Source organism: Paramisgurnus dabryanus, chromosome 10 (genome assembly GCF_030506205.2).
Source record: "Paramisgurnus dabryanus chromosome 10, PD_genome_1.1, whole genome shotgun sequence".
Classification (NCBI taxonomy): domain Eukaryota; kingdom Metazoa; phylum Chordata; class Actinopteri; order Cypriniformes; family Cobitidae; genus Paramisgurnus; species Paramisgurnus dabryanus.
In genome coordinates this window covers 664,987-674,911 of record NC_133346.1, presented here as the reverse complement: position 1 = coordinate 674,911, position 9,925 = coordinate 664,987, and the positions used below count along the sequence as shown (strand labels likewise).

At 40.6% G+C, this 9,925-nt stretch overlaps 1 protein-coding gene across 2 annotated transcripts in view; it reads right to left on the bottom strand.

The window, feature by feature from the left end:
• Positions 1–9,656, bottom strand: part of bmpr1bb (bone morphogenetic protein receptor, type IBb) — a 64,314-nt gene extending 54,658 nt beyond the window's left edge. For both annotated transcript variants that reach the window (XM_065264378.2, XM_065264389.2), the window contains exons 1-2: positions 9,507–9,656; positions 9,022–9,080 (exon numbers count right to left, since the gene is read on the bottom strand). The gene's annotated coding sequence lies outside the window, so the exon portion shown is untranslated. The remainder of the gene's footprint in view (positions 1–9,021; positions 9,081–9,506) is intronic.
• Between the last annotated feature and the right edge of the window lie 269 nt (positions 9,657–9,925).

Below are 9,925 nucleotides of genomic sequence, written 5' to 3'. Positions count from 1 at the left end.
ATAATTCAAATCATCTGTGTGAACTAAACAGCACAGACACATCAATGATGCATGCAGTTCTTTTCCATACAAAGCTCCGTCTGATGGAAATCGTGTGTGTGTGTGTATGTGTGTGTGTGTGTGTGTGTGTGTGCGCGCGTGTGTGTGCGTGTGTGTGTATGCGTGTTCAAACAGAAAACAATCACAACTGATTCAATCTTCACTCTCAAGTTTGTAAAAGAAATAAAAACATATAAATCTGCTTCCCTCAGAAATGTGTCATTGCATTGGTTTGACAGTAACAGAGACAGTAACAGAGACAGTAACAGGGTATGAAAGTAACAGAGACAGTAACAGGGTTTGACGGTAACAGGGTATGAAAGTAACAGAGACAGTAACAGGGTTTGACGGTAACAGGGTTTTGACGGTAACAGGGTTTGACGGTAACAGGGTTTGACGGTAACAGGGTATGAAAGTAACAGAGACAGTAACAGGGTTTGACGGTAACAGGGTTTTGACGGTAACAGGGTTTGACGGTAACAGGGTTTGACGGTAACAGGGTTTGACGGTAACAGGGTTTGACGGTAACAGGGTTTGACGGTAACAGGGTATGAAAGTAACAGAGACAGTAACAGGGTTTGACGGTAACAGGGTTTTGACGGTAACAGGGTTTGACGGTAACAGGGTTTGACGGTAACAGGGTTTGACGGTAACAGGGTTTGACGGTAACAGGGTTTGACGGTAACAGGGTTTGACGGTAACAAGGTATGAAAGTAACAGAGACAGTAACAGGGTTTGACGGTAACAGGGTTTGACGGTAACAAAGATAGTAACAGGGTTTGACGGTAACAGGGTTTGACGGTAACAAAGATAGTAACAGGGTTTGACGGTAACTAGGGTTGGGTACCTTTCACATTTTTACCGGTACCGGTTCCGATGCTGGTACCTGGAATTCGATACCGGTACCCAGCGGTACCTTTTTCGGTACTTTAAGGGCGATTTATAGTCGTGCGTAGGTCCTACGGCGTAGCAGCGACGGCGTAGGTTCCGCGTCGGTTTTCATTTATACTTGTGCGTCGCCGTCCGCGTCGACGTGCAAACACCCGCGAAACAGCTGGTTGGCAGTAATCACGCGTGTATCCACAGTAGCAGCAGAAGTCGTCACAGAAGAAGAAGCTAAGCAAGTTAACCCACAAACGAAGAAAAAATAGCAACTTGTTGTGTATAATTTGAGAAGACCAGCAATGATGTAAGTAAATAAACAGCAACTTATGTTTCAGTTTGAGTTAAATCACTCCTCAACTTGACTCATCTTTGTTTTCACCGTCTCAAACGGAAATACCTATGACGCAGTTTTTTTTACCTGACGGGAGGGGTTCTGGTGGACCAATCACAGCGCTTACGGTCCGCGTAGAGCCGACGCGCTGTTAGAAATTTTGTGAGGTGCGCGTCAAGCTACGCAGAGCTATGCACAGGCTACGGATAGCCTACGCCGTAGCTACGCCGTAGGACCTACGCACGACTATAAATCGCCCTTTACTCTGACTTAAGTGACTTTCAGTGGACATAATAAGCACAAACCTCTCATTTTCAACATTTTGTTATTTATTTCGAAATGTTTAATAATACACACAATCTTTAAAAAAAAAAAACATCCTTATAACATCCAGGGCATATGGCTTACATATAAATAAAATAAATAAATAAAATATATAAGTAAGACAAATGATCAATGAACATAAACGTCCTAAAAGCAACATAAAAGTAAACTTTTATGTAGAAAACAATACTAGCAGTTGATTTTTAGAAAAATCAGCATGTTAACGTTCTCAGGTAAAAGCCATGACAGCAGTAGAGAACACTCGCTCTGAGGATGTAAAAGAGGACTGGACACAGAGATACTTTTTTGCCAATCTGGCCAGCATTGGCATTTGGTCTGCATCATCCGCATGTGGTTAAATGTGTTCGAACAGCCACACGGACTGCCTTCTCTCCTCCTATTTATCTAATCTGAGGTACTGAGGACAAAGTTTTACATCATTTCTGACTTTTAGCGTGAACACACAGTCCATAGGCTTTCATTGATAAAGCTAAAAGCGGCTGATCTCCGCAGTTTCATTTCGCGAACGTGTGAAAGTTGTGTGATCTTATTTCATTAATTGTGCTGAAAAATCTGAGAAAGCTCCAACATATTCATGTACAAAACAATGTGCAGCATGTTTACTTAAAACACAAGCATAGTATTAGTTCGCGTCCATTTAAACCCGTCATTACTCCAGCTTGCGTTAAAACGAAAGCAAAGGGACTTCCCCGCGGTCTCCACGGACCACCACTCAAAGTAATCAGGACAGAAGCGATCGAAAGTGGACAAAAGAGACGGACTGTTGTTGCTAAATACCAGGTGTAAAAAGAATTTGTCTCTCTCGTCCACTAGTGATCCGATCGACGAAAACGCATCTTAATAAGCTTTTATATAAGCTTAATAAGCTGTGCTTTTAAATACACACTGTGTTTAAATAAGTGCTTCCTCAGGTTGGATGTATTACCACTGCTTGCCTTGCACTTACTGTTACAAATATTACAAGTAGCATTGTCTGCATCATCCTTTGTGAAATTTAACCACATGTTAGATCGCTTTCTGTTAGCCATTTCACTAGTTCGCCTGCGCATTCAGGTCTTAATGATTAATGGTAAACAAACTTGGCTTGCTGTCCTCGAAGGGAGCTCTGTACCTGAGCTCTGAACTAGGGATGGGCACGAGTACTCGATTGCTCGAGTACTCGAACGTGGCATCGATGATCGATCACGAAAACGATGATCATGTGGGTTTATTAATTTATTTATTGTGGATATGGCGGCATTTGGATGTCTGGTTAGCATTACGAGCGCATATGGTAGTAAAGACTGGGTCTGGAGATGCGTGTTTGACGTCGTGTCAAGCTACGCAGACCGACGTATGACATCAGTAACATTACCATGCGTGATTCAAAAACAAACAGATAATTCCGCGCGACCGCACCGCAGAAACCCGCCGATCCGCGCAGCCCGCGAGCCCGCGAAGCCGGTCACACCTCACATCACTGAGGCACTATGGTTTAAAAGGATGTCGTGATTTTCGGAAATACAGTCAGTCAGGTGCAAAATGTACAGCGCCGTCAAAAGTTCAATGGATTATCATCTCATATTTAAACATCAAATGTCAAGAGATACCAGAGAGCCATACGAGCATTACCATTACATCTTGACTGAGGTAAGAGGACGACACGACACAGCTAAACGCTAAAATGATAGCAAAACACTTAAAGCTGCATAATGTTATGAAGCTTGAGCTTTGACTGGACGTGTTTAAAAGTGCGCCGTTTATGATGCACATCCACAAAGGGAGTTAAACTTTCCTTTCTTTTTTTTTTAGATAACTTGGTTGAAACCTTAGTTGAAGTCTTGCATTTTATGCAGATAGATGCACGTTGTACATTTATGTTGTATAAAGGCTTAATATTATGCAGAGTGCGTCAAATAGAAAGGGCTTCGGTTTGTGTTTATTAACCCTTTAGTTTCACTTCATCACGCAGCTTTTCTGTTAGAGGTTTCTGTTAAAAACATTTGATTAATTAGGAATCTAGTATGTGTTCATTGTTCTGTCAAAGTTTCTTCAAAATTAAGTTTTATTTGAGTGTTTTAATGAAAATATTTTCATTTTCACCATGACGTGTACGCCCCGCCCCTTTGATTGCCCCGCCCCCAGTTAATCGAGTACTCGTTCTTCAGACCTATGGATTAATCGAAATGAAAAAATGACATAAATGCACATCCCTACTCTGAACCTTCAGAGAGAGCGAACCTGAGGCTGGGGCTCGAGCCACAAGTTCAACCCCCCTGCAACGGAACTGCAAAGAGGAAGAAGGAGAGAGTGAAGGAGGAGATGGGGAGGAGGAGGGATGTCGGAAAAGAAAGCAGCTGGACAGGAAGGCCTGAAGGCTGCCTTATATACGCCCATGATGACGATGATTGACAGGCCTGAATGTTTAGGCTCCTCCCGAACCTACGTTTAGAACTGCATTAAGCAAGTTGCAAAGGGGTGTCACTTACCACACGATCTCTCTCGCGCGCGCGCACGCACACACACACACACGCTTTCGCTACGTACCAGACTCATACGGCGCGCTGACATGTTCTCTCAGGTACCGAAATTGAGCACCGATTGATTTTATGTGAATCGATACTGGGTAGTACCGACGCAATTCGGTCGGTGCCTATAAAAGTACCGAGGTCGGTACCCATCCCTAACGGTAACAGGGTTTGACAGTAACAGGGTTTGACAGTAACAGGGTTTGACGTTAACAGGGTTTACGCTGACTAATTCAGACAACAGGAAATCATGATTTTCGCCTATGGCACTTTTTATTGTTATTAGATTGTTATGGCCTGAAACACCCAAATTGTTAAAAAAAACTGAAAAAATAACATCTTTGGTTATACCAATTGTACCTGCAACCATATAATCACTCATGTGTCATAGCTAGAGAGCTTGAATATCACAGAGACCTGAGGATGGATTTAGAAAAAAACACTTAGCAACACTATGGCAACCACAGATGACCGAACAAGAATTACTCACATTTTTAACAGAAATTATCACATTTATTACTAACACTTGAAAGGAAAAAAATCAGTCTAAATGCCAAATTTCAATATGAACAAATACTTGCACAGTGCACACCGATAAATATCTTTTTTCAACACCATATTGATTTTCCAAACATTGTTTTCTTAAAAATCCTGTGGCCATCAGCAACAGAATCCCCTTAACAACACAACTACCTCTGTGTTCATCAATGCTTACCCACAATCCTCTGCTCTCATTGGCCTCACTCACTTCCTGCAATTAAAAGAGCGGAAGGCGGGGTCAAAGGTCAGCTAATACGCTCAAACTGCAGACAGAAACATAGCTGCAACAAACATCTGCAAACGACAAGATCATCTCTGAATTCTTACATCAGTGCGAGCGTCTGTCGTTCTCAGAGCCACGCTGCATGCGCGATATCTGCTCATTATTCAGAATCTGACCTTTGACCTCTACAAATCTAGACTTCACGTTTACCTCAGTGAAAAATCTCACACGACTACGTTCTGCATGAACATCAGACGCTTGTTAAATTCTCCCAGAAGCCCCTGGGCTATGCAGATTCAGAGCGGAGAGACGCGGTACAACAGATTCTTTTACTTTTCTCGGACACAAAGGCGCAGTGTTGAACAGCGTTAGTATGAACATCACACCTGATGGAAACTGTGTGTGTGTGTGTGTGTGTGTGTGTGTGTGTGTGTGTGTGTGTGTGTGTGTGTGTGTGTGTGTGTGTGTGTGTGTGTGTGTGTGTGTGTGTGTGTGTGTGTGGAGAGAGAGAGAGATCCTCCCAGCCGTTCAGAAACATTTACAACTACAAGAAGAGACACAGCAGCAAAAAACTTCATGCTAGAGGCGTTTATATCAAAAATATTTCAACAATTAAAAACAAACAATTGTCTCAACTAGTGCTTGACTGATAGAGGAAATATTTGGATCTTAAAGCTCACGTAACACACGCTGTTTCTGCATTTCTGATATTAATCTGGAGTACCTATGGAGTAGTATGACATCCTTTATATCTCTGAAGAGTCTTTAGTTTAATCAGATTTATAAAAGAAAGATTAGCTTTACCGAATCTTTCCGATAACGTACGAAAAAATGAAGAAGGAGGAGTTATAACACGGGAGGAGCGAGTACGAGTCATGCAACACTATACAACACTGTTTTAACTTATGATTCACTACATGTTCGTGTCATTTATATAATATACACGCGCCTATTTCCAACATAATACAGAAGTCTTACTTACCGCGTGTAACTCGTCATGAAAATCCACCGCATCAAACACACACACGCAAAACTCCGCTGCTAATCCGGATAATAAACTATATCCATTGTTTCCATAAGGCTGGATGTCTTCTCCTTACATCCAAAAACACACTTCTTGTTGTGCCATTGTTGACTTTTGAAATTAAACAAAGCTGAGTGGCGTGATAAGCTGTTAGCAAGCTCTAGCGTCTCCCGCTGACTGACGGCTGGGCGGGGTTTTTCAGGGGAAGTTTTCCGGCGGAAGCCCATATAAAGAAGTGATACGTATCGAAAACCCCTGAAACGTCAGTTAGAACCGTAATCGAAAAAAATTAGCCGAAACTTGTACGAACCCTGGCGAAGTGCATTCGGCACAGAAATACTCTGAAACACGCCCAACTGCATTTTTGACACTTTGCCTACATTTAGCATGAGGAAACAACTCTATAACTGTGTTAATAAGTCAGAATGCTTGAAATACCATTAAACCCCCCCTTTAAAGGAGTCATATTATAACACTTTGTAGGTGTGAGCAAAAATGTCCCGGTTTTGCGTGTGTCCTTTAAAATACAAATAAGCTGATAATGCAAACACTGATCACCATAATGGTGGTTTGTTGAAATTGAAACTCAATTAATATTCTCTCTCTCTTAAATGGCAGTGACTGTGACGGGGTTAGATATTACAATAATACCGACCTTAATCTGCACTAAGACTTGCTACCTACGTCACAAAAGTGGCAAATACTGGGTTGATCTTTTTTACATTATCTAGGTAAACAGAAGCAATTATAGCACTTAAACTTGAACAAAGGTTTTCACGCTATGACCCCTTTAAATCTGATCCAAGCAACAGCCGTGTTGAAGCTCAATACCTGGGTAAATGTTTTGTAAAATAAACATTCAGCATATTATACATTATTACAAATATCGGCCTTTTATCAGTCACACATAGACATCAGAAATTAAGCCTATAAATCAGTGCTAATGTTGTGATGTTTTTACACATGACCCTCAAAAGCTGTCAAGCTGGAGTGATGTAAGCAAGACCTCCAGCACATCCGCGACAGAGCCGTATTGTGGCGAGTTATTTTGCCGGAGTGAAATATAAGCAGTAAAACAGTGCCGGACCACTGGGTTTAATTCAAACAACCCAACAGCCGCCAAACCCAGACCACACAGACACACAGCAATGAGCACTTTCCCACACGCGGGCTTTTAAAGATCCCACCCAAAACACACATTGACTCTGTAATGGCATTCTCTCATTACAGTCCTGTATAAATGACTCCTGTAGCCACTGTCACTCAATAACACAAACCAACCATTTATCAGACACACAATACTCAACGGCACAGCGCTAAATCACAACACACAGGCCTGCGAAGATTTAAGAAGACACATTCACTGTAAAATCAAAGAAAGATGAGATGTGTTCATAACAAACGCTAACACAGATCTGATATCTGCTGCATGGATGAAGATCACAGGGTTTAGCTTTAAACTTGTATGTATTCGCTTTGACATCAGATGTATCACAGAAATTAAATATGCAAAAATATGCATGTGTGTGGAAAAACTACTGATGGCCAATAGCCTGCTAGTTCACTGTCATGAGCAACTACTAGTCATCAGTATATACTAATACACAATGCTCAGTAAGCCGTGATCTTCTGTTCTCAAGTGATGAACACATAAACACTCACAAACACTTTAATGATGGAGGACCAAAACAGACAGGGACTGACAAACACATTCATATTGAAAGATGAATCACTTTTATCACTTATACCACAGGGCTTTTGATTTCGTTATTATGATTGGTTGAGAATTGTTTTATGTAAAACACACACCTAACCTGTCAAATGTCTTAAAATAACCACCAGAGCAAAGTCTGTAGTATCTGTGGTATAAGAGGAATAATTGACTCCGGTCCTTTGAATTATAAAAGGAATAATTGACGACGGGCTGTTGAATTACCGTACTTTCCGGACTATAAGCTGCACTGGAGTATAAGCCGCATCATGCAAAAATGCGTCATTAAGACAAAATAACATATATAAGTCACAGTGGACTATACGTCGCGTTTATTAAAAAAATTATTTCACAAAATTCAAGCGGAAGAACAGACATTTAATCTGGAAAGGCAAGTTATTCAACTAAACAATAGCAGACAGAACAGCAGGCAGAATAGATGTCTGTACGTTAAAGTAATATTATCAGTTATTTAAACGATAAACCATAGCATACAGAACTTACCTGGAAGGTTGAATCGGCTAAATTAACCGAACAAGACAACTAGCGTGAAGTTTGCATACTCGTCATTCCACATCACTGAATCCATTGAATTACATAAATACAGAAGCAGCATATAGCGGACTCTCACGTCTGTAGACGGTAATGTCGTCTCTTGCCTCATAAATGTCAAAATTAATTCATACTGACTTACAAGGCGCACCTGACTATAAGACGCAGCACCAGCCAAGTCATGAAAAGAAAACGCGACTTATAGACCGAAAAATACGGTATTGGAAAATAATGCAGACCCAAGGTGGTAATGCAGCACGGCGTGAAGCAGAGTTATACCGCAGGTGTGCCATTATTTTCTAATAATTCAGAGGACCAGAATCAATTATTTCTCTTATACCACAAACTTTCCTCTGATGGTTATTTTAAGACATTTGTTGTGTGTTTTACAGAGGAATAACCAACATCCATGCAACATTTCTTAACCAATCAGAATAAAGCACTCAACAGCCCTGTGGTATAACTGAAAATAATGCACACCCGTGGTGTAACTCCGCTTTGCGTCGTACCACATTACCAACTTGGGTCTGCATTATTTTCCTATAATTCAATGGCACGTCATCAATTCCTCACACATTGCATCTCATCTCAATCTGCAGAGACAGCTAAAGAAATCCATTCAGAGGTCGAGGATTTAAAATCTAAAGAATGTCATAATATGGAGATACTGTTTGAGCATTTTAAGCTGTTTGATATTGTAACCAATGACACAAGGCTCAGTGGAAATGATCTGTTATTTAAACTAATAGAGGAGAGAGACTTATCTAAAAACAAGCTTCAAAAAGACAGAAAGAGTGATGAGGAAACTCATGAATAAAAGCATCAATAAACTGATGTAAATGATATTTAATTTGATATTCTTACCTTTTGGGTGTTTATTGAAATGTGATGCTCAGATTTGTCAACACACAGCAGCTCAACATCTGCACAAATACAAGACTTCATTAACACCAAAAATCACATCTGACAGAACATCTTTTATTGCGAAGTAAAACTTCTTTTAAAATCATTTAATCTGTATGTTAACACATCAACCAAACACAATAACGAGTTAAGTGTTTAGTGACACATTGATTATTTACAGTTTAAAAGTAAACCACATCACTTTATGATCTTTATCAAGTAACTGTTATTTAAACATCACAAACTAACTGTGTAGTATGTTGTAGTAAGGTTACGATGTTATAATCTAACTATGATCACAGAAGCACATTACAGTAACTTAAGTTAGATGACAACGAGAAAGCGACGCAACTTACAAATAGCCTACGATCCTGTGAACAACAACATGGATTGAGATAAATCAAGCATTTGTGTGTGTAGTAAATCACAGTGTTTCACACATTTACCTTCATTCACACGGGTCTGCTGAAGAAAACACAACCAACGATGAATTAATCGATAAAGTTTGATCGCGGAACTCCTTCAGTGCTGCTCGAGAAGAAGAAACGCTGCCTTGATTTCCCTCAGCCTGTGACTGTGAGAGAGCGCGCGAGAGACGGCGTGTGCGCGCGCGCGTAAAGCTCCAATCACTGACGGCAGAAATACACCTCAGAAATACACCAAAATAAAATAATACACCTCCTCCATCAGTCTTACGGTCTATAGTGTACACCTCCTTCATCATATACTGTAGTAAACACCTCAAAATAAAACAACACACCTCCTCCATCAGTCTTACAGTCTATAGTGTACACCTCCTTCATCATATACTGTCGTAAACACCTCAAAATAAAATAATACACCTCCTCCATCAGTCTTACAGTCT